The sequence below is a fragment of the Sciurus carolinensis genome, chromosome 13, assembly GCF_902686445.1.
Source record: "Sciurus carolinensis chromosome 13, mSciCar1.2, whole genome shotgun sequence".
NCBI classification, from domain to species: Eukaryota; Metazoa; Chordata; class Mammalia; order Rodentia; family Sciuridae; genus Sciurus; species Sciurus carolinensis.
This window is the reverse complement of record NC_062225.1, coordinates 20,515,564-20,523,856: the sequence shown is the minus strand read 5'-3', so window position 1 is coordinate 20,523,856 and position 8,293 is coordinate 20,515,564.

Sequence of the window (8,293 nt, the reverse complement as noted above, 5' to 3'; positions counted from 1 at the left end):
TTTCTCCAATATCTTCTTTAATGTAGAGTCCAGCTCACTTTAATCTTATGCTACTATGTATGGAAAGCATTTTTGACTTTTCATATATGACTTCACTCTCACTCAGTCATAAAGTAAGAAACCATTTTTCTCCTGTAAGATTTTCAAAGCTTAAAAACAAAATAACAGTGTCATGACAGGAATCGAAGTGGTACCACTCTTATGGTGGAGCAGTTTGACATAAAAGAGATCTTGAATGAAAGTTGTCTCAAAGGACAGGAAACCTTGACTGATATTTGTCACACACACACACACACCTACACACACACACACACATCTACCTTTAGGAAGGGACGGAAGGAAATACACAAAAATAACTAATTTCCCTGGGTTAGGTGGGGCTATAAATATTTTTTCTATGTTTTGCTTGTGATATTCTGATTTTTTTGTAGTCAATATATATAAGTACATATAAGAAAAATTTTGATTAGTGATTTATATAAAAGAGATGAATTTAAACATTTAATATTTTTTAAATACAACAAAAGAAGAGAATTTGTTTTCCTCAAACTCATAAAGTGTTTGCAGGAAGCTCCCACCATCTGTTAAGGTTCAGCCCACTGGTCCCTTAATATACTGAATGAATGAAGCAATATCAGAATGCCTGCAAGAGTAGTAAGAGCTAGACACTGTGCTGCACGCCTGTAATCCCAGCCTCTCAGGAGGATCGTGAGTTCAAAGCCAGCCTCAGCAACCTAGCAAGACCCTGTCTCTAAATAAAATATGATAAAAAAAGGACTGGGGATGGGGCTCAGCAGTTAAGTGCCCCTGGGTTCAATCCCTGGTACAATAAAACAAACAAACGAAAACTTGTAAATAGTATTATTTGTTAAATAATATTAATCCCTAAGGAATACTCTATAATCAATAAGAAAATCATTGTATTCTTTTACCACTTACAAGTAAGAAGGACATAATTTTCAGTGTCCTTTTAAATCATGAGTTGGCAAACTTATGTAAGGAACAAGTAGTAAATATTTTAGATTTTGCAGACCACTTAGTCTTTATCTCTGCTGTTTAAAGCAACAGCAGTCACAGGCAATGCCTAAACTAAATGAGTATGTGTTACAATAAAGCTTCATTTACAGATGCTGACATTTTTTGTGTCATTCAGTATGGCTATTGTTTTGACATTTTTTTCAACTATTTAAAAATATAAAACCATTCTTAGCTTATGGGTCATACAAAAAATGGCAGAGTCAGATTTAACCCAAGAGTTATAGTTTGCTGACTCCTGTTTTAAATATTTGTAGAGCAGTGATTATACAAATGTTATTTGTTCAAGCAAAAAAGTGTCTGTTTTTAGGATTCTCTATTAGAAAACTTTGAGGTTTCACCTGGCGTTTCCTAAGGAGAACAAGCTTGATAAATGCTTTTATTACTGTAGTACTCAGCCTCCAGATCAGCACCTGCTACTAATTGGAAATGGTTTGAGTATGTCCCCACTGTATTCATGTATTGGAAGTTTGGTCCCCAATATGGCTTTATTAAGAGGTTGTGAAACCTCTTAAGAGCTGAGGCTCAGTACAAGGTCATTAGATAATTTGGAATGTTGCCTTCAAAATAGATTAATGCTGGTCTCCAGGAATGAGTGAGGTCCTCTAACAGTAGGTTGTTATCAAAGAGTAACACTGGCCTGTCTCCCCGTTGTCTGGCTTTCTGTCTCACCATGTGATTACTCCCACACACACTCCCACTATTTTGATGCCATTTGCCATGAGGCCTTAACCAGAGCCACGCAGAAGTCAGTACCATGCTCCTGAATCTCCCGAATTATGAGCTAAATAAACCTTTTTATTTACAAATTACTCAGACTCAGGTTTTCATTATAGCATCAGAAAACAGACTAATACAGACCCCAATAATCCCCACTCCTCCTCTTGAGAAATCAGTTTCCTCTCCATTTGCAACAGTGATAGAGAAATGGTGGTTGTCATTTCCAGGATGAAGTTGTGAGATTAGAAGCAGATCCAACAGCTCCAAGAGAGTCTTCAGATGATTTCTGCCACAGCCCAAAGACTAAAAGTAATCTCCTGAAAGACTTGAGCCCAAACCACTCAGTTAAACTCCCCTGGACTCCTGAATACCCAGAAACTACAGTATAATAAATGTTTGCTGTTTTCTGCTGCTGAGTTTGTGTGAGTATGTGTGTGTTTTGGTACTGGGGATTGAACCTAGAGGTGCTTTATCCCTGAGCTACAGCCCAGTCCTTTATACATTTTTTTTTTTTCCCCCCAAGACAGAATCTTGCTAAGTTGCTATGACTCACCTTGAACTTGAAATCCTCTTGCCTCAGGTTCTCAAGTTGCTGGAATTACAAGAAGTGCTACCATGCTTGGCTTAGCTGCTTTGTTTCAGGGTCATTTTTATGTATCCACAGATAAGCAACACAGTACCTGTTAGGCCAAGACGTGTTGTGTGCTCACACTAGCCTTTGCATATTACAGCAGAACCCTCAGAACCCTCTGCTCTGAGTCATAACCTAATCCTTCATCTGTGCCCAGTCCCAGACACTCCCTAAAACCGGGACTTAACTCCAGCCTTTGGCTTGTCTATGTGTCACATATGGAACTAGTAAAGGGAAGAGAAGGAAATTCTTTGCACATTATTTTCCATAAAACACTGGTCAGACTTTCTAAAACTAGTAATTTATAGGATCTTTCTCTCCTTAAAAGATAAATAAAAGTTTATTTGCTGCTCCCTAACCTTTCTTATGTAACTTCCCATATGCTCCTCATTCATACTTTTCAATGTCTTTTTTGGACAGTATATGGTACTTTAGAGAAAATTTGATCTTTGGGAGTTGTGTTCTGTTTTTCAGTCACCCGATTTTCCTTGAGCGTGCACAATCTATTCCACAGTTTATTACTTTTTGCTTGTCAGCGTCACAGGTTCCATGATTACTCAGGAATGACATTTTGCAAAACATAAGGCAGGAAAAGCAAGAACATAATGGTCACTCTGCCAAGCTAATCAGATCCTGATCTTGACAGAAGCTTGGAGATAGGCCATTCATCATTAGCAGGAAATCATTTTATTGTATTTTGTGATTTAAGGAGATTGGGATATCTTCCCCCACCCCTCATACTGAAGACTGAACCCAAGTCCTCTACCACTGAGCTGCATCCCCAGACCTTTTTTTATTTTATTTTTCTTATTTTGTAACCGGGTCTTGCTCAGGTTGGCCTTGAACTTGTGATCCTTCTGCCTCAGGCTCTGTAATCCCTTATTTGGGATTACAGGCCTGTGTTGCTTTGTCTGGCAAGGGCATTGGGATTTCTTCATATCCATAAAAACCATCTCTGCATTTGGAGGACAATCTGGGATTGTACATTGTTTCACTGTGAGGGGGTTTCAGGCCCCTGAGCATGTGGACATGTGCCTGCATAACAGGAGAAGAGATGGGGGTCAGAAAGTGGGCAACATCCAGTTCCTTTAACCAACTTGCTTCTTAATTAATCACAGAACTCTAGATTAAGAACCAACTTCAAGAGATCATTAAAAATTCTCATCTGGCCAGGCATAGTGGCACACCCCCTATACCCAGTGATTCGGCAGGAGAATTGCAAATTTGAGGCCAGCTTTGGCAATTTAGCAAGATCCTGTCTCAAAATAAAAAAATAGAAAGGGCCAGGAATTAGCTCAGTGGTGGAGTGCCGCTGGGTTCAGTCCCCAATATGGCAACAACAACAACAAAACTACAATAACAACAACAAAAACCTCCATTTGAGCTCTGACCTCCATAGCTATGTCTTCTATAAAGTCAGGGTTGTGGTATGACTAGAGGTAGCACTCATGATTGATCATAGGCTCCCAGGTCCTCCCAGAGCTCAAGCACTAGAGTTGGATCATATCAGCTCAATTTCCCAACTGTCACTCATTTTTGTTTCAATGTTTTCTTTTTGCCTTCCCAGAACCTTCCACTGTCCCTTCCTTTGAAAACAGCACTTCCTTTGGGGCAAAATGATTCATCTTCTCCAACCATGGGCTCTGAAAGTTCTAGTTGCAGTTGTTCCTGAGGTCATTGATTCCTTCCCTCTTCTATGTTCAGATGCTGATGTATTATTACCAAGGTTATTTTAATAATACTCATCAATTCTTCCTTTTGTTATATAATATACTAGGCAGTCTTTCTACTAAGCTGGTTAGAACTGAATGCTTGCCTGCCTGCCTGCCTTCCTTCCTTCCTTCCTTCCTTCCTTCCTTCCTTCCTTCTTTCCTTCCTTCCTTTCTTTCTTTTTGCTCTGCTGGGTTTGAACTCAGGGTCTCACACATGCTAGGCAAGCACTCTACCACTGAGCTACACCCTCAGCGCAGAATTAACTTTTTTTCTTTGCACCCACTTACAAAAGAATCCCAATTAATTCAGCTGTGTTAGGTGTTGTGGCTTAAATAAAAGGAGAGGAAATTATGGTCTACTTAAAACAGAAAACATATGAAACAATTGGAAAATTATATAAAGTGGTACATGAAAATAATTATTATAATAATCTGGTAGTGGGTTGAATAATTTTCAGTTTTAGTACTTTAAAAGCAATATTGTAGAAAAATGAATAAAATTGCCCAGTTTCTGCATATTAAAATGTCATATGCTAAGCATTAAACCTCTCACTGATTAAATACTACCTATGATATTGTACTCCAACCTGACATTCTGCTACTTTTGTGTGGAAAACTGAGTTGTGAGCTGTTGTTGAACATCTAAATGTTTGAGTATAATTAAAATAACCTTGGTAATAATACATCAGCATCTTAACATGAAAGAAAATGTTTGAAACATTTGAATGATTAAAAACTGAGAAAGTGACAAGATATTAAATAACCTTGATCCTTGTCACTTGTGTTTAATATAATTAAAAAATCCAAGGGTCATGGAAAAAGTGGTTTTATGAAAAGAAAAAGACAGCAATGGCTTAGGTTTCTTACAGGAGGCTCAAGGAATGGTCCTTGTCTGGATTGAGCTGCACTAAAAAAGAAAAAGAAAAAAAATTGCAACCTTAAAAACGGGTGATAACTTTGAAGTATTATTTTGTCTAGAAACCATATTCATATAATACTATGAGGTTTCTAAAGGACATATTGAAAAAAATGTCAATGGCCAATGGCCACAGCATAGGTGGAAACCTTATTTGTAAAAACTGAGATGTGATATCTTTGGGAGGTCACTCAGTGTGAAGACAGAGAATGATTGGTGGGGTGGAACATAGAGCAAAAACTAAATCATGAACAGGATCTCAAATCATGCCTGGAAAATGTAGAACCTTAAAAAGAGAGTTCGTTCAATGAGATACACCTATTCCATGGGCTTTCCTGAATTATTTGAAAACAAACAACAACAGTCATTTTTTGGTTGAACAATTTATGTGAATTCTATATCCCTTTGAAAAGGATCTATAGAGGGGGAAATCCTAAAATATTAGATGTCCTATAAATATTTTGTTCATTTTCCATTAGATTTTTTATTAGTTCTCTATCATGAATTTGAGTTATCCATGACCATCTCCTCTCCCAGCCCTCATGACTCCCAATATTCCAATTAATTGGAAGCTGACTAGACCATGATTGCTGTAGGACTTCAAAGGCAGTGAGTACTTAAGTGCTGGCTATTCGATAATAGATTCAAGGAGAAGTTTGCACTTAGCTTGAACCTTGATAGATGGGAAGAATTTGCAAATAATGTTGAAGAATTAATTTATATATTCATTCATTCAACAAATATTATATTATATATATTTTTAATATATTATATATATATTAATTGGTAATGGACCTTTATTTTATTTATTTATATGCAATGCTGAGAATTGAACCCAGTGGCTCGCATGTGCTAGGCAAGTGCTCTGCCACTGAGCAGCACCCCAGCCCTCATTCACAAACATTAAGTGACCCTATTTATGGAACTGTTCTAAGTACTGAGGAAATAGATATATAAACAGGATAGAATCTCTGACCTACAGCTGTGGTGGGAGAAGCAACATTCATGAAAGCAAGTTTTTCAATGGATGATATGTGCTCTGGAAGAAAGCAAGTTAGGACGAGGACATAGGTATGAAGCCCATCCTAACCAGTGCCCTTGATATGTATGAGGCTTTCTCTCCTGGTTTGATTTGCGACACTGAAGACAAACCTTCCTCCTGGACCAATGTTGAGGAGCCCAGGCCTTTCCTAGGCCCTGGAGGATCTTGTAGCCATGGCAATGAGCCATAGGCTTCTGTTTGTCTGTGAGACTCTTCAGGGAATCACCTAGTCATGGGGCAGACAGGATCCTGCCTGGACGAGGTGATGTTTACAATAGACGCTAAGAGTAAAAATCGGAAGCAAAAAGACCAGGATGGCATGGGTAGTGCTCTGTGCGAGGGATGACCATGGCCTTTACTTGAGTGGTAACAGTGGAAATTGGGAGAAGTAATGGAGGCAGGGCTGATCTTGAAGAGCTGGTAGGACTTCCTAATGGGCAAAAAGAAAGGATTCGAGAAGGACTTCAATACTTTTTACCTGAACAACTGAGTCAAGTGTGGTATCTTTTATTAAGATAAGAACCCTCAGGGAGCATGAGCTTGAAGTAAAAGAATCAAGAATTCTCTTTCGGCCATATTAAGACTGGGATACCTACTAAACACCTAAGTAGGGGTATCTGTGGGGAGTTGCTATCTGAACTGAGAGCTTAGAAAAATGTTTGAACCTGGAAGTATAAAACTGTGAGTATCAGTGTGGTGGTGGTTTTTAGTAGAGATATTTGCATCTAATGTAAGGATATTTACATTCTTTCTCCATGGAACACTGGCTATTCAGCATAGCTAAATGTGTTAAGAACAGAAAAAGTAGAAAATGGTCTTTATGCAATCTAGTTTAATTAAATATTTACTTACATTGGTGGAAAAAAATGAGTGAGGCTATTCTGGTTATTCAAATAATATCCATAGCAATAAACAGTGTAAGTTTTATTTGAAATGTAAATTGCTATGCTAAATTTGTCCAGAACAAAGGGAAACATAACCTGATATTAGGATCACTGCCACTGATCCAAGAAGTGGATCCTGCCTACCCCACTGTGTGAGGAGGTAACCAGATTCCCCCAGGAGTCTCACAGACAAACAGGAAGCCTATTGCTCCTCACCATGACTACAAGAGCCTTTGGGCCTAGAAAGGACATGCGCTCCTCAGTATGGGTCCAGGAGAAAGGTTTGTCTCCAAGTCTATCACATCAGATCAGGAGAGAAAGTTTAGCATGTAAAATGTGCTGGTTAAGGTGGAAATGCATCATGAGGCAGGGAAGGGAAGGAGTCCAGCACGTCAAAAATCATTGACACTAACTCAAAAGTAAAAATAAGGAATAACTCCTGAAGATGTTAATTAAACTGCTCCTGAAGGTAGACATGAATGAAAAAGAAAGTATGCTGCCATTGATTGTGCATATGTGTGTGCATGTGTGTGTGTGATTCAAACCCAACACATATTATGACTCAATACATAGTTGTGTTGTGTGTGTGATCCAACTCCAGCACACTTAACTCCTTTATTTTTCATACACACTTGCATGTGTGCACACACATACACCCCATGTTGTCAAGCCTGTAATATGAACTCGGCAGAGAGAATGGGACTGGTAGTGTTGTTAGCCTAATGTCTTAGTCCATTCAGGGTACTATTATAAAATACCTTAGGGTAATTAATAAACAACAGAAATTTATTGCTCACAGGTCTGGAGTTTGGGAAGTCCAAGGTCAAGGCTTCAGCAAATTTGGTGTCTGGTAAGAGCTCACTCTCTTCTGCTTCATAGATGGCACTTTCTTGCTCACATGGTGGAAAGGGGGTAAATAAGCTTCCTCAGACCCCATTTATAAGGGCACTGATCCCATTCCTGAGGGCCACTCTCAGGACCTAACACCTCCTGAAGGTTCCACCCCTCATGCTAATGGGGATTAAGTCTCAAACTATGTGTTTGGGGTGATTACAAACATTCAGACCACAGCATCTGACTCCTCTGAATGATAGCCAAGTCCATTATGTACTTGGGCTCAAATTCCCATTTCCAAAAGACTGGTAATAATGGTTGTCCTATTGATAAACAGTGTATAAATTCATTAACTAATGAATCTACATAAAGCTGAAAGCACCAGGACCTTAAAAACGTATAGTATGTTTTAAATAAAAATAACTACAATTTAGTTAGTGTCTCTATGTGAATGATACTCTTCCGAATTTTACTCAATTGATTCTATGAGCTTCATATATATCATCATCATCATTTTAG